This window comes from Mercenaria mercenaria, chromosome 16 (assembly GCF_021730395.1).
Source record: "Mercenaria mercenaria strain notata chromosome 16, MADL_Memer_1, whole genome shotgun sequence".
NCBI lineage: Eukaryota > Metazoa > Mollusca > Bivalvia > Venerida > Veneridae > Mercenaria > Mercenaria mercenaria.
The window spans coordinates 32,027,265-32,043,955 of NC_069376.1; the positions used below are offsets into that span (position 1 = coordinate 32,027,265).

At 33.3% G+C, this 16,691-nt stretch overlaps 1 long non-coding RNA gene across 1 annotated transcript; it reads right to left on the reverse strand.

The window, feature by feature from the left end:
* Positions 1–5,609: 5,609 nt before the first annotated feature.
* Positions 5,610–8,063, reverse strand: LOC128549589 (uncharacterized). The gene is made up of 3 exons (XR_008367806.1): positions 7,777–8,063; positions 7,393–7,503; positions 5,610–5,723 (listed from the first exon to the last, which is right to left on the reverse strand). It is a non-coding gene; the product is annotated as an uncharacterized LOC128549589 (long non-coding RNA).
* Between the last annotated feature and the right edge of the window lie 8,628 nt (positions 8,064–16,691).

The window sequence follows — 16,691 nt, forward strand, 5'->3', positions numbered from 1 at the left end:
GTCAGGAACCCAGGCAATCCTTGCGTGTATCAGTGCTATACACTGGGCACGATAAAGGACCAGCCTGTCTATTCGAAACGAACTAGGCTAAGTTAGTCGGACAAGCCTGTATCTGATTTATGATCTCTCTGTCATGGGGGCTTTGTCTCACTCTGTCTCTCTGGTCTCTGTGTCTGTACTAGTAGAGGATAAATTATGCGCCCTGTATGGCTGTATCTGAACTATGTAAAGCGCATTTGAACGTGAAATTGATCATGAAAAGGGCGCTATATAAATCAGGTATAATAATAATAATAATAATAATATCAGAAGACACATATAGAATGGAGGATATTAGTAGTTTTGTTACGCATAACTAAAATGATTTATTCTAATTTTAAAGTCTCTAGTATTTTATCATCACAAATGATATCAAAAGTCAACCACTTTCCTCGTTGCGTACATCGCTTACAGATGAACTAGTGGTGGCTGGTTGTAACTGTAGAATCAGTGAACTCTCTTTCGCACTGTACGCTGTTTCGCACACCCGGCAAGTTCATGTTCGTTGTGAAAATAAAGCAAAACATTTAACAATTCTTTGTTATTATTTCACGAAACTGAGTTATTCCCAACATAATTTGACACCAACTGGAGCCTCGCTCTCGTAAGTGCAAACAAAAACAATAACAACACAGTGGATGCCAGTAGGTCACCTGAAAAATATTAAATTTCACGAATATGACAATGCAAACAACAACAATGTGCAAATAAAACTGAAAACTCACTATTACATCATGTATGTAAGTACTTACCTGTTACTTTACCTAAATAAAAAAAGAAAATAACAGTTCTCCTGCAAATGTTCAGCTGACTACAACTTGATTTTTGCTTTACGGTAGACTACCCGTTATAGGCCTCAATTTCACAAAAGGGTAGTACATGCAACTTGATAATGTAAGCTTTGAAAATGTCAAACGATAGAAATAAGGAGCATATTGACAAGTTTTATAGTGATAAAAGTTCTCAAAAACTTCCTGAAGATTACCTCCCCTGATAATTTTGGTTTTTCCATGAGTTAATTCCCCTGAAAACTGGAAATAATAATTTTCTCCTTTACCCTTCGGGGAATTTTAGGGTTTTTTTTATATTTGTATCAGAATCATATAATGCAATTTTCCACCGCAAAATTTTCTGAAAAAATCAAGTTCAGATTCTTAAAATTAAAGAAATTATATATTTCCCATAGGCATCAGTGTTAACTTCAATACCGATTATATCTCCCACAAAAATGATAAAATTTGAAAAATCTCTCGGTGAAATTTTTTAAATTTTGGATGTCTTTAAATTAAGTGACCAAATTTCATTTAAATATTACCATCCAGTTACAAGATATGAAATATGGCTATTACACCATGTTATCCTTAAGTTATAAACACTAATTAAGATTAAAACTGCTGGAACATTATCACCGGTACTGTACAGATTAATTTGTTATTAATACTGAACTAAACTAAAAAAAATGGTTTACTCGAGCATTATCCTTGCTTGAAAGCCATTTCATAGTCATGATCTTTTAGCTAAGCCACCGTTTAAATCTAAAGCAAAAATAGATTCTCTGAAAGTGTTAAGCACAGCAAACGCCACCAGAACCGCAATCCTCGAGCATCAGAGGTTTAATAAAATTAGCAATATCTTTAACAGTAATGTACACTTTAAGGTATTAGAGCACTAATAGTAATGTTTACAAAATGGCCTTTGCTTGGTATATTCTAAAAGGTAACCGTATTTTGCACTATTTTGCAATTTTTGAACAACTTTTACCGTGCCGTTTTTTATAAATTTTGTATAACTTATGGTATCTCCTCAAGCTCAAGTAGAGACAAATTTCAAAGTGATAGCCACTATCCAAAACGTTTGCAGAGAACTGATTTCACCATTAATTTTAATAAAAGAAACATCAAACTATTGGTAAACAATTATAAAACACAAAATAAAAATGTCAATATCATTTTTTCTATGGTGCCTCAAGTAAACGGATTTAATGAGACAGAATTCATACTTCAGCATTGAAAAAATAAGGTCAAATGCTGTGTTTCTGTTTTGAATTTTGCTTACTCCATTTCAAAATAACCTTAGAGCAGGCGTAAAACCTACCTAAATTTCTTCAAAAATATATAATCTAAGAGTGAAAGCAAAATAGAGAACTTTCACCGTGTGTAACTCAATATTTTCAAAGATGTGTAACTCTACCCCTTCTGTTTAAGTAGTTAATTCACTTTGAACACCAAGAAATCGCTTATAAGATTCATATTTTTCCATTTTTGTACAAGAAATCAATAATAAGTCTTGAAAGAAGTAAAATCTTACTAGAAAAAAAGGAAAATAAGCAAAAAAAAATGTTGGTCCCAGTAGGGTTTGAACCTACGCCCCCTAAGAATTGCAGTAAAAGTAGGAATTATGGTAGGAATTGAATACTCTTCAAAAAGGAGGTTCTCTATTAGTGATCTAATACCTTAAACTGTTGATGCCGCTTTGAAACCAAATAAAAAAGAATCAAATGTAATAATGAAATAACTAACTGGCTAAGACGGATTGGAACTTTCTGAGGTAATGTGTTTTAAATAGAAGTGTAAACCAAGAAGGTCATTGGCCCAAAAGCGCTAACATGTGTAAAAGGCTTTTGTCTAACGTAATGGTACAAATACAGCGTTAGTTTAATATAATAGTAAGGCTCCGGCTATTTTGGATTCGGAGAAGCAGATATTCAAAAAAATCTTGTATATTAGCCTATATCATCTACATGTCACTCGCATGCAAATGGCCATTTTTGAACCTAAGGCAATAATTACGGTAGAGAGTCAAACCCTGATATCACACGAAAAATATCAAAGATTTAGCTACATGTATTGTGAATTCAGAAAATATTTTCAAAGATTTTTATGTATAAGCATATCATATATATATTTCATGGCAATTTATGTTTATAACTCTAAGGCAGCAAACTGAACACTTATGGTAGAGAGTTAAACTCTAATATCACATGCAAAAAAAAAAACTCTGTCTGTAACAGATTAAGAGTAGATTTTTATTCAAAGTTTCTTATATACAAACATAATATTGTATACCTCTCACAATCAGGACCGTCGCCAAATCTGACCCTAGGGCAATAATTTGAACAGTTATGGCAGAAAGTTAAATCCGGATATCACAATCAAAATATCAAGGGTTTAGCTATTATCGCTTCAGGGAAGACTATTTAAGTTTGATAGCTGAAAAAATATTTTTACCGTAGTGACCAATGTTTCATTTGAACAACTTTAAAAAAGGGCCCTTTCTGTAAATTCGCATCATAATCCATTCAATGGTTTTGGAGGAGATGTCGTTTAAAGAAAGTGTTGACGATGGACGGATGGATTCATGAATTCCGTCTTTGTTTTTCAAAATCCAGGTATATGTACTGTAAGTAGCATCCTTTTAATATCTTGAAAATACCTTTAGTTTAGTCAATTTCATTGACGAAAAGGCAAAACATACTTGAAGCAGTCTAGGTTACAAAGATACAAAGATAAAGTCTTAATAAAGGAAAATGTGCGTGCTAAACATGGATGAATTTACTTCAAATATATTTTAAAGATTTGTGTATTTTGAAAATGTTTTAACGGTTTAAACGTTATAATTTAGGTCTATTTTGGTCTCTTACTGTGCAGAGTCTTTTTAAAACTTTCTACTTAACAGAGATTTGTTTATCATGCGGCACAAATGGTTAATACGCAGTTGTCAACAATTCATTTTACTTGCAATTCAAATGCCTTATGTTAATAAATTACATGTCATTTTAAATGATCGAAATATTTGAAACGCTGTATTCCTTGATATCAGTAGTCTTAAAAAGACAACATCAAATTTCTACTTATTGATAAGAAAGACCGCTTAAATATTATCAAAACCCTTGAAATACTAAATATATCAAGTGCATAATGCATATTGCCCAAGTGCAAGGATATACACCCGCCATTTAAAGCAATAATATTAAAATCATTAATCGATCTTGTTTGTGATTCTGTCAACATTAATAAATTTTGTCAAAAGTCTATCTCTAATGTCCTTGATTAAATATTGATTTCTATTCAAATGTTGTATAATCTACAGATTTAATCAGCATTTTATCAGGTTAATAAAGAAAAGTTTTTATTCGTTTTGATCATGTGAGATAATCAATTTCAAATTAGGCAGGACATTGTGCCATTTGTCGATACGTTCCCTTGATCATATATCGATTAAAGTAATTAATATGCGATTAAGAGTGATTATAAATGACTCCTGTTCAATTCAAGTCAAAGCAGATACTATCATATTCCTAGACAAGCTGCCGCTATAAAGTGAGTGACCTGGAGCATTGTGACTTATTCACATACTAATCTTATAAATTCAAACTATATGGGGTCGTATCATATTCATAAATAATACATGTACCATATCGCCCCATTTTATGCATATGATTTTTTATCATTCAGCCAGCGTTTGTGTTTTCCTTACAAAATCAAACAGAGAAAAACTTACCTATGAGCATGGAAAGAGTGACGATCAGATTATGAACTTTAGCTATGCGACTGCATGCGTATTGTTTACATTTGATAGATGGAACATTTTATGGTTGTGCACATCAAAGCTTAAGGAATAACTAATTTATCCGCAACCTCGCAACTGTACATCAATGTTCCCTGCGAATTAACATTGCATAAGATACGGCCCTGATCTTACAGTTGTAATGTAAAAATAAACCTATATTTTGTCAAATTGCTGAACGGAAAGAGAAATATGTCGAATATTTTTGTAAAGCGTATTGAAAACTTGTTAGAAAGTTTTGTGAATGACATTGATACTTATAGTGCTATTAATAATCCATAAGATTTTCAAATACATGACATTAAATCACTTACCTAAAGTATCCGTTGTTTAGAAATATAAAACGATAAGATCTTTATCTTTTAAAATAAAATGTATCCTATTTTATCTCCGTTCAGAATGTTTAAGTACAAAACTTTTTTGGTGTATATAAAGAGTCTTAACATGTTTTCATGCATTTAAGTAAATGTTAACCGCAGTACAAATAAATTGTATCAATCATGGTAAAATCGATACCGGCGATTTTCTCATTTCCTATTGATAAACTTACAAGGTTACAATAGTTTCACACCCAATGAAATCAATTACCGATATTTACGGCATGTTCGTTTCACGCCGCCATAAAATAAAGTCAATTACTATCAATTAAAGTCACTTTGAAGGTCTACTCCAGAAGTAAACAAAGTTTATTAAGAATCTAAACACACCACGGTAAAGCATGTTATCAACAAACGCGCGAGTGACAAAAGTTTATTGGATTTATATAACAGTCGGAGCAAAAACCGAGTAGAAAAAAAAATACAGAAAGATAAAAAAACAAAAAGATAAAAAAGCAAAACTAAAATAAAAACATGTCATTGATAACAACTGTGAACATTTTAATGTCTGTCATTTAAAGTGAAAGAAAGCATTAACTTACACTGCAGTTAAATCTGATTTGACCTTCCCCCATTCTTCCCTTTTAAAGATATTCTACATGATTTTAGAGACAGTGTGAGGGAAATGTAAACCTGTAAACTCTTTCCAACAAGGAGGCAGTAAACAGTTTTCTGAGCTTCTCGGCCTAGAGTCGCCAACCTAACTTTCAAAACCTCACACAAAAGTCTGTAACCACACACCTGAAATAAAGATATTGCAACATTTACATCACTGTATGTCTATCGTTACAAACCATCTGCAGTACATCTCTAATATCTAGTTTTCTGTTTACAAGACCTGAATTTTGTGCTCTCCCGGTCGCGCAAACTGATGACGAAAAAAGCTAAATTTGCCAATTTTTCAATCGCTGCAGAAAATTCCCTGAAAATGATAGCCACAATTGCTACACTGTTCCATACTCCAGTAACACTGTAAAATCTGAAAATAAGCTGAAATATATGGGCCATCCGTACCGTTTTTTCACTATTCCACTTTTCCTGAGGCACCTGCTAAAATGACAACCCCACTTTCAGCTAGCTCAGAGGAAGCATGTATACGCTCCTGCAAGTCATTACGTCATACCATCAAGATCAAGGCTACTCAACTGATTTTCTTAAATAAGTGAAACTCAATTCTAGCCGCTGAAACTTCAATTCTAGCAATTATTATTATTTAGAAGTTCAAATATGCACTTCATTCCGTAAATTGCCTCTTATTTGTAAATTTCACCCCGGCCAATTCGACACTAACAGCTCAAAACTGTTTACTGCCTCCTTAAGGGAGACAAAAGTGATCCCAATAGCATGACATTTGTTGTTTATTTTGTAATTTAATCAATTCTGACCAAAAGAAACCCAATTTCATACATATCCAACATATGCTGTTGAAAATTTTGACAACTGGAGTACATCATGTATGCAAACATTCTGCCAGGAACGCGTACCGAAATTAACTAGTAACATTATAGTTTCATTTAAGGCCCACTGCATACAGAAATGAGGTCTCAGCCATGTGTTTGGTATCTAAATATGTTCAGCTGCCAAGCTGGCTGAATATTATAGCAATTTTAAGTCACTGGTACTGTGCTGGACCTGCTCCAGGAAGCTACAAGCACATGCATGAGCACCATATGTCACCGTCTTAACGTTTCACAAAATACCACTACGTGCTAATTTGTCTATTCCAATACAGTAAATGGTGTCTATTTGAAGATAATTATCTGCACTGTGATATTTAGCTATGATGTACATGACTTTCAACCCATAGAACTGACTGCATCAGACCACGAGTCCATGTTAAGACCTCAATTTGATAATGATCACTTTCCGCGAGTGATGAAATATGAGAAAAACGTTACTTTTGAGACAAACCTTTCAAAATCCATCTATTTCAGGGGAAAAGATGTCTATTCTCTAAACTTTGTGTGCTGTGACTGGAATCTATGTTATATGCAATATGTACACAAATTCTAAACTGAAACGAACAACGAAATACTGATTCAGAGGACATACTGCCGAAAGTACCCCCGAGGTCTGTTCCACAGTCCGAGCCGCTATTTTGCTGTTAAAAAGCTTACTGAATTAATAGAAATCAATGAATTTGCATTTAAATGCCTTATTTGACGACTTTAATGTCACAGTAAGCATATGTCTAAGTAAAATGGTGTCATAACAGATATATCTTTCATTATATCGGCTCGGAAAACACTGTAAAACTGACTTTCATGTCTGAATCGCGGTTATCTCCCCTTAGTTATTGCTCTTTAAAACTCTCATTTTGCTTCAAAATTAACTTTAAAACTCATATTCCTTCACAAATCATACTGAAAAACCTCTAAGACATCAAATAAATGCACATGGAAGAACTTACAAATTTTCAAGATTTGCTCTGAAGGAGGCAGTAAACAGTTTTCTGAGCTTCTCGGCCTAGAGTCGCCAACCTAACTTTCAAAACCTCACACAAAAGTCTGTAACCACACACCTGAAATAAAGATATTGCAACATTAACATCACTGTATGTCTATCGTTACAAACCATCTGCAGTACATCTCTAATATCTAGTTTTCTGTTTACAAGACCTGAATTTTGTGCTCTCCCGGTCGCGCAAACTGATGACGAAAAAAGCTAAATTTGCCAATTTTTCAATCGCTGCAGAAAATTCCCTGAAAATGATAGCCACAATTGCTACACTGTTCCATACTCCAGTAACACTGTAAAATCTGAAAATAAGCTGAAATATATGGGCCATCCGTACCGTTTTTTCACTATTCCACTTTTCCTGAGGCACCTGCTAAAATGACAACCCCACTTTCAGCTAGCTCAGAGGAAGCATGTATACGCTCCTGCAAGTCATTACGTCATACTATCAAGATCAAGGCTACTCAACTGATTTTCTTTAAATAAGTGAAACTCAATTCTAGCCGCTGAAACTTCAATTCTAGCAATTATTATTATTTAGAAGTTCAAATATGCACTTCATTCCGTAAATTGCCTCTTATTTGTAAATTTCACCCCGGCCAATTCGACACTAACGGCTCAAAACTGTTTACTGCCTCCCAAGGTACTGCAGCAATAATGTACTCAGAATTAGTTATTCAGTCAATTAACATCTTGGTTTATTCATATGACAGAACGAGCAAACAAGTTCTAAAACAGGTAAACAGTTTTCCCCTAATAAATAAGTTCAGACACAATAACTTGTCTTTCATTTTTGTTTTGCAAGTATATACCACACTGTTGTATGTTGTTCATATACTTGCATATTTCAGTATGTCCAACTTGTGTATAAAGCTGCTAGGCCAAAATAATTTCAAATTTTTTTTAAGTCGGTATTAAAAGCTCGCTAGAGCTTATGTTATTTGTTATATTTGCACCGACTTTGTAAATAAAATTTACTTGACTTGACTTGAAAACTCCATAGTTCACGCTTGTAACCTGAAACGTAGTTACTGATTTTGTAGAAATACCTGGTGCCCCGATAATTACACAAAGTCCTATATTTACCGGTATGAAACAGTTGCGTGACCTCAGTTTACACATTAAACCGTCATAGTCAACCCTCGCTGCCAATATAAATAGCCTTGGCATGAAACATTAATATTGATTGGCTGGCGATAATAATAAACATAAATAATACATTAGCATCAGTATTTTAGACATTAATCATCTTCCTTAATTGTTTTGGGGACAAAAAACAGAAAGGTAACTAGCTATTATTGTTATTTTCCTCGAAAATCTCGTTATAGTACCGACCGGTACTGTTAACTAAATATATATACATATATTTATTTATTCCAGTCTCATCCATATACATTATAAACAAATATACATGAATACAGCCATTCTATAAGAATTATTTGAGACTATACAGTACCTAAGACAACATCATTATTTGTATGTACAAATATTAAAACATATAGCAGCATTTGTACAAATATTAAAAAATAGCATTTCAGGAAACCTTTCCAGTGTACAAAATATATTAAAATTAGTTATTGAAAGGAGTATTTCTATTTATTTAATTTTTACTTTATTTATTTATTTATTTATTCATATTAATATGAGTTATGTCTACTCTTGAGATGTATCTAGTATACTTGACTAAAGATAAATAAAATTACATTACAATCACTTAAACTTCAAAAAGAATACAGAAAGCAACAAATTTAAGTATTAGATGTACACTGGGAATGTTTCACTGCTAACTTTAAAATATGTATCATTCAATTAGAAATTATTTCTATATTTAAAAATAATACCTGTTTACACTGTTTCCATTTAAAAATATATACCGTTTCAATTAAAAATCATTTCCATTTCTAAAAGTAATTAGAGTGGTCCATGAGACGGAAAGCTAGACTTTTCAGTGCTCGACTATGAACTGAAGCATTGCCAGCAAAAGGAACATAAACCTGTCAAAATTCTAATCAGAGCTTTGAGGATTATTTCTTATAGTGTGGACATTGGTAACCATTTCTAGTTTCAGTTTAACAGCTTTAATTTAAATATGTTATGTTTTTTCCGTAAATTTCATTTCTTTTCCTGATATAAGTTACATATGTTGACACTAGTATTAGACTACCAGGATGGTAGCAGTAACGTTTAGAAGTAGGAAGATATGTCTTATCTTTTTTATAGTCAAAAATGCTCTTGTGTATTGTAGATGAGATATTTTTAGGACCAATTGCATGAAGAATTATGTAGGGAAAACGCATGTTTTTTCGTGTTATAACATCTGCAGGATCCCGAGGGATTGGTTGGTGCCCGAGCCCGTTAGGGCGAGGGCACCAACCAACGTATCCTGAGGGATTCTGCAAATGTTATAACACGAAATGAACATGCGCTAACGCTTTTCTAGCATAAAAAGCGTAAAAACTGATAAATGAATACAATGTCACTCAACGTCATTAAATTTCCACGAAATGCGCGGGAATGTCTGAGTTGGTTTTTTACGTTGACGTCATTTCGTTTTGAATTATCCGTTTTGGGGCCGAATGACGTTTACGCTTTGCCACGGAACGCGCATATATAAAAAGGTGTTATAACAGCACGCGAGCGCGAGAATCTCTCTGTTAACACACGTTTTCTCTCAATTGTCCTCCTATTATTCTTTATGTAAATGTAGTAAAGGTCATAAATTGAAATTTTAAACAGTGTGTAATTACAGTGTCATTACACAATGTAAAAGTAAAATGTCATGTACAAATTTTTGCCAGTAAGTAGAATATTTATCATGCCATCCTATATTGTTTAAAAGGGGGCCTCACCGTGGGCGAGCGGTTACGGTCGCTGACCTTGAATCATTTGTCCCTCGTGGATTTTTGGGTTCGAGCCTCACTCAGGGTGTTGAATTCGCCATGTTAGGAAGCCATCCAGCTGGCTTACGGAAGGTCGGTGGTTCTACCTAGGTGTCAGCCCGTGATGAAATAATGCACGGAGGAATCTTCCTATATCACCATCAAAGCTGAAAAGCTGCCATGTGAACTATAGTGTTGTCGGTGCGACGTTAAAGCCAATGGAAAAATAGGACATAAAAATAGCAACACTGAGTCAAACATAATGTGTTATTCAGTTTGATTAAACAAAGAACAAATACAAACGTGTTTATCCTTTGGTAGTTTATTTTATTTAGTGTCATAGAATTGTAATCAGCACATGTTACCTCACTAATATTTAATTCTAAAATCATACTGTTACAAAATTATTACTCAAGTAGAATGTTTGCTCATAGTGTTTTAATAACAGTTTAGATGACATACATATTACACAGTTTCCATAACAAAACGTACCTATGACATCATCATTAATTATTGTGTGTGCGTGTCATTACCTGCAATAATGTCAAATCGTTATCGTAAAGAGATGACTGTACGATTTTGTTTTGAAAATCTTTTCTCTTGAAACAAATAAGGCTAAAATGTTTACCCAGTTGTTAATGCCTATAGTCTTCTTGACACAATAAGCATAAAAGATATTAACAGTTTTTCTTTGTAATTTGAAATGTGTATATGTACATGCATCGTCTAAATTTCGAATTAAGTAAACTGTTTATACATGTAGTATAAGTTCACTTTTAATTAACTTTTCAAACTTATGTAGAAATCCTTTTGAAAGCATGTTGACAGGTAAAATAGTAGAAGATTCGGTTTGACTAAAGCTGTACATATTTTAGAGGTAATGGAAGTGTTTAACACCTCTCGTGCCATCAAGCGGAGCTTTTGAATACAGAAAAATTGATTGGACCAAAGGAAATATGACAACATTAAAAACCTTAAAATACAAAAATATAAATAAGATAAAAACAATTAGAGAAAAACTAAAACATAAAAATAACCACACAAAGCAAAAATTATATATGACCATTGAAGAAAGTAAAAAGGGATATTAAAACCTTTTAAGGCACCGCACTATTCAAACAATGTCATATGTAATATTATAAAACTTTTAAAAAATCAGGCAAAAAATAATTAGAATGATAAAGGAAATAATGATAATTTTATACTACAACTGCTGTTGCTATTGTTGTTGTTGCTACTGCTGCTCTTACTACTACTAGTAGTAGTAGTAGTAGTACTACTACTTAAGCTATCTTGCATATTGATTTTATTATATTTACATCAGAATTCATTTCATGGGCTAGTAAAAAGTAACAGAGAACGGTCAAATAATTTTCAAATTCCAAAAAAAAAAAAAAACCTTCGTGACTTTTATTTACATTCCTACAATATAGTCCGTATTATTTCTGGACCAACTCCCTTAAAAATATATCAAATATTTTCATGACGATTTTGTGACATTCTGCTGCAACATGCTCTAACATTAATTTTCTCTTGCATTGTAAAAAAAGAAACTGATTTCCCATCGGTCAAATTTTATAACCGTTCGCATAATTTGGCGGAGATTAAATCAGTTACTTTTTGCTGGCCCCTTTAAAGCACATATCTCAATCGTATTTCATTTCACTCTGTTAGTTTTGAAGACAAAGAAATACAATTGTCATGTTTCGGCAATTTCTTTTCTGGAAAATTTCATGAGATTTGTGATCGAATTATACAAAATCTCAAAACACTAAAAAACATTTTAAGAACAATTTGCGTATTTTAAGAACATTACTGCATACTTTGATTAATTTGAATAAATCTGAATAAATCTGAATAAATTCTTTTATGTCTACACACAACTTTTAGGAAAGACACGTCCTGTACACGATATACAAACTAAAAAAGAAAATTAATGAAAAACGAACAGAGAAAATCACCTTCAAGAAAAGCAGCATGCTCAGCAACAGAAACACACAGACATGCACGCACTCACGCAATCAAACACACTCACGCACGCACATAGACCAACCAACACACAAAACTATTAGTTAATAAGTATTTGAAATATTCAAGTCATGTAATTAGCACCAGCGTTTAAAATTTAATTTTCAAAAGGAAAAAAGATAAACATCAAGAAAGTAATTCAAATAATTACAAAAATAAGTATCAAAACTTAATTTTATAAAAGCATCGAAAATCCATGATAACATTTATATGAGTCCCATTCATACAAATATATTTATGACTTATACGCAGTATATCGCCTCTGTAGCCTAATGGTAGAGCGCCCGCTTCGAGTGTCGTTGGTTCGCTCGCTGACCGCGTCGTAAAATGGTATTAATAGCTTCTTTGCTTGGCGGCGGCAAGTCAACTCGTTGCCAGTATAACGTATAATGTCACGACTCTATGGCGTGATATTCCAGTGATTTTGCATTATAAAGTTGGGCATTGCACTCACTGCTACAATAAAATATGTAAAAAAGACCTTTTGGAAGAAAAGAATGCAACCAGGAATAATAATAGCAGACTCAATCATGGGAGGTAATGAAATGTGCAACACCTCTCACGACCCCGGGCACCGGCTTTAGCGGAACTTTATTACACATATGTTGAAAATATAACAAGACTGGAAAATTACTGAAAAGGGCGCTAAATCCAAACACACAGGCACAAACATGCTTGTACGCAATGTGTTTTACAAACTAAAACATTTTCTTAAAATATATAAAAGAAAATGAAGCCATGTAATTAACAATAAATTTCAAAATTTAATTGAAAAGAAAAAACGGGGAAAAAACTAGAAAAGGTCATAAAAGTAACAAAAATATTTTAAAATTTAATTTTGAAGGAGAAAAACGACAAAAAGTCATTCAATTAACAAAATCTTTTAAAATTTAACTTTTTTTTAAAAAAAAAAGACAAAAAAAATCACGTAATTAACATCTTATAAAATTTAACATTCAAAAGGAAAGATAAAACGAAAATGATTAATTGGTTAATTTCAAAATACATTTCAAGAAAATTCAAGACTGATTTAACAAGTATAATTTTATAAAACCATTGAAAATGCTTCATTACATACGGAGGCCGCAAAATGGATTCAAGTTGCTAGTAATAGACAAAACAAGCATAAATATCCAGTTGGAATAACGACGTTCCAAGAGGTTTAAGTTCCAGCCCGGCAGGACCTGAACTTAAAATGGTTTAAAGTGTCTTCTCTGAACCGAGTTCCGTTGAAAAAGTAAATGAAAAAGTTCACTCCGCTGTTAATTACTCTCAGTGTCCTAAATATGAAAATGAAGAAGGCATTTTTCAGAAATTGCTCATACGTATTGCTTGCCTGCCGCTGTTGGTACGTATCAAGGGCTTCCATTACCATTGCCGGTGTAACAAAAATTATGAAAGCAAAATTGATCAGTAGAAGATTTTTGGTCACTAACAAATTTTTTTGGACGACAGATTTGGATTTTGTCAAAGATTTCTTGTACAAAATGACAAGAATCAGAATTGTGGAGCACAGTATAAGCACAAACGGAATTAAAAATTGAACAAATACACCAGCAATATCGTGAGCGTCCACGATAGGAAAATTCTCCTGAAGAATAGCACATTTCATTTCTCCAAAATAATTTCGCTTAGCGATTAAGATCTGGTTATAAAGGCTGAACACACTCACAAAAAGTAGCCACAGGCCAATGGTCATGCCACGTGCAAGATTGGTTGTACAGAATATTTTAACTTTGTGTGGTCTCCATACACTTATAGCTCTTTCGGCTGAAATCAAGCACATGGCCCATGAATTCGTGTATAATCCAACATCGAATAGGATAAAATGCAGTCGGCGCGCTAATGTAGATATGTACAGAAGTCCAAATATATCTAACCAATGAAGAAACATGAAACACGTTATTGTTAGATCCGAAGCTGCAAGGCTCAAGAGATACACGGCTGTAGAATTATTTCTGTTCTTTTTGCTGCTTAGAACAAGAACGATAAGTGAATTCCCCACTACTGATACTAGAAGGACAACAAACAGAACGTATTTTCTGTTTATCTCATCTATAGTTTTGTAAAGTTCTGGCCAAGTGTAAATTACAAAATTATAGCTGTAGCTCCCTGAAATGAAGGTCGAATTCTCATAATCGTCAAAAGTTTCGTTTTCCTTGATGTCCATATTTCTCTCGTGAAATATTTCCCTATTACAGAGCAACTTCGCGACGGAAATGCCAACAGAAACTTGGCAATGCTTTAAAATAATACCATTATAGCTCTTTGATTTTTTTTCTAACAACTTACCGCTTTAATTCTATTCATCGTTTTAAGCTCACCTGAGAAAGGTCAGTCATCGTGATCTGAATTCTATGTCATACTAAATGCCTCATTTCTTAACAGATCAACGGCACAACTGAGAGCACTATTTAGGTCAGATAGAAATCCACTTATTTAAGATGACAAAGCTTAGTCAAGCAGCCAGTTTGTCTAACTAGATCATCTCGGACGAAAATTTTAACACACCTGAAAACAGGTTTTCATACTGATCTACATAGACCCTGATCATAAATATGTGTGCTTGCCTTTCCAACTTGGCCATGTGTGGTCAACAGATAATTCACTTGAACAGAACTGTAAGACCTTGTGCCTTTATGAAATCTAAATTCAGTAAAATGGGTTAAAAACTTGGTCACTTGGTCAAATCATAAAAAAAACTTAGCTAATTATCTACATGTATATACATTATTTCCTATCTATCTGATTAACATCAAGTAAAGTATAACAGTAAACCTTCACAAAATATACATGTCAAGTTGTAGACTCATTTATCTTGATCGACAACCAGCTGTCTAGTTCAAATTTAAAGAAATCAAAACATGTTATTTTTCTAAAGACCACATTTTCTGTTTTTACATGATCTACATGAAACTTAGTCTGAAGTATAGATAAAATCTAGGTCAATTCATAAATGGGCCGTTTGGGGGTTATAGACTAGAGCAGAATGTTTTTCTGTTTGAGATCTTGGCCTGATATGAAACTTAAATTTTACCTAGATGCAGACACTAGGTCAAATCAAAGAAATAGAAATATATTAATTTTAATGCTCATGAACAGACTCAATCAAACCGCGTCTGCAATTTTCACTGTTTATCTTGTTCTTGGTGCTTCCGAGGGATCTACACAGATTTTGTTAATTTGATCCTCATTCAACTTAGTCAGAGTGTATATTTGTTTTCCTTCCGTTGAAATATTTCTTCATGCAATGCCTTTCGTGTTTTGTGTTATTCAGGTGAGTGATATAGGACGGATTTTGTCCTCTTGATTTGGACCAAAACGATTTACTGTAAAAGCAGAAATTTTCGCGAGGGTTTAATTTTCGCTATATTCGCGAGGCCCTACACCTCGCGAAAACTAATCCTCGCGTAAATATGTACCATTAGTATATTGCTAATTCACTCAGTGTACCATTTTACAATTTCGCAAACATTAAACTTCGTAAACATAGTAGTCAAAATTTCAAAATCGCGAAATTTGGACCCAACGAAAATATGTGCTTTTACAGTAAAAGTATTTCTTAAAACCTTTACAACTGCTGATTGCATATTATTATAAGAAATCTCTTTACATGTGAGATTATTCAAAACCCTATGGCAATTCTACTGAGACTAGCTTCTAGAGACTGGTTCCATTTCTTCAATCAAATGGACATGCTTCTATTTGATCACATTAATTTCCATACCAATAATGAATATTGAGAAGAACAATAAAAACGGATCTGTTTAATATTTATTTTTTGAACAATGCTTAATGGGATTGGAATTACTCGGCATATTATACAGTTAAGGCTGTTAAAAGGTTACAAATAACAATGAATCTATTTGATCACATCAGTTTCCCCATTAGTAAGAATTATTAAAGGAAAGAAAAGAACAGATCAGAAGCTTTATGTGTTTAATACGTACTTTTAAACTATACTTAATGGGATTAGTTTTACTCATCACATTAAACAATTAAGATTAATTGTACGGGGGAATGTTAAAAGGTTACCCAGATTATATGTACATCTTTCAAATAATCATCATTTCTATGATCGCCGCCTCGGTAGCCTAGTTGTACAGCGCACACTTTGAGTGAGGGAGGTTCGCTCCCTGGCCTCGTCCTACCAAAAGACGTAAAAATTGTACAAGTAGCTTCCTCGTTTGATGCTCAGCATTAAGAGGATAGTACTAGGAATGGTCAGCCTGTTGTCAGTATAATGTGACTGGGTGGAGTATCATGTTAAATGTCTACGTCGTAATATTCCAGTGAAGCAGCACTATAAAGATGGGCATTGGGCTCACTACTACAAGTAGACACA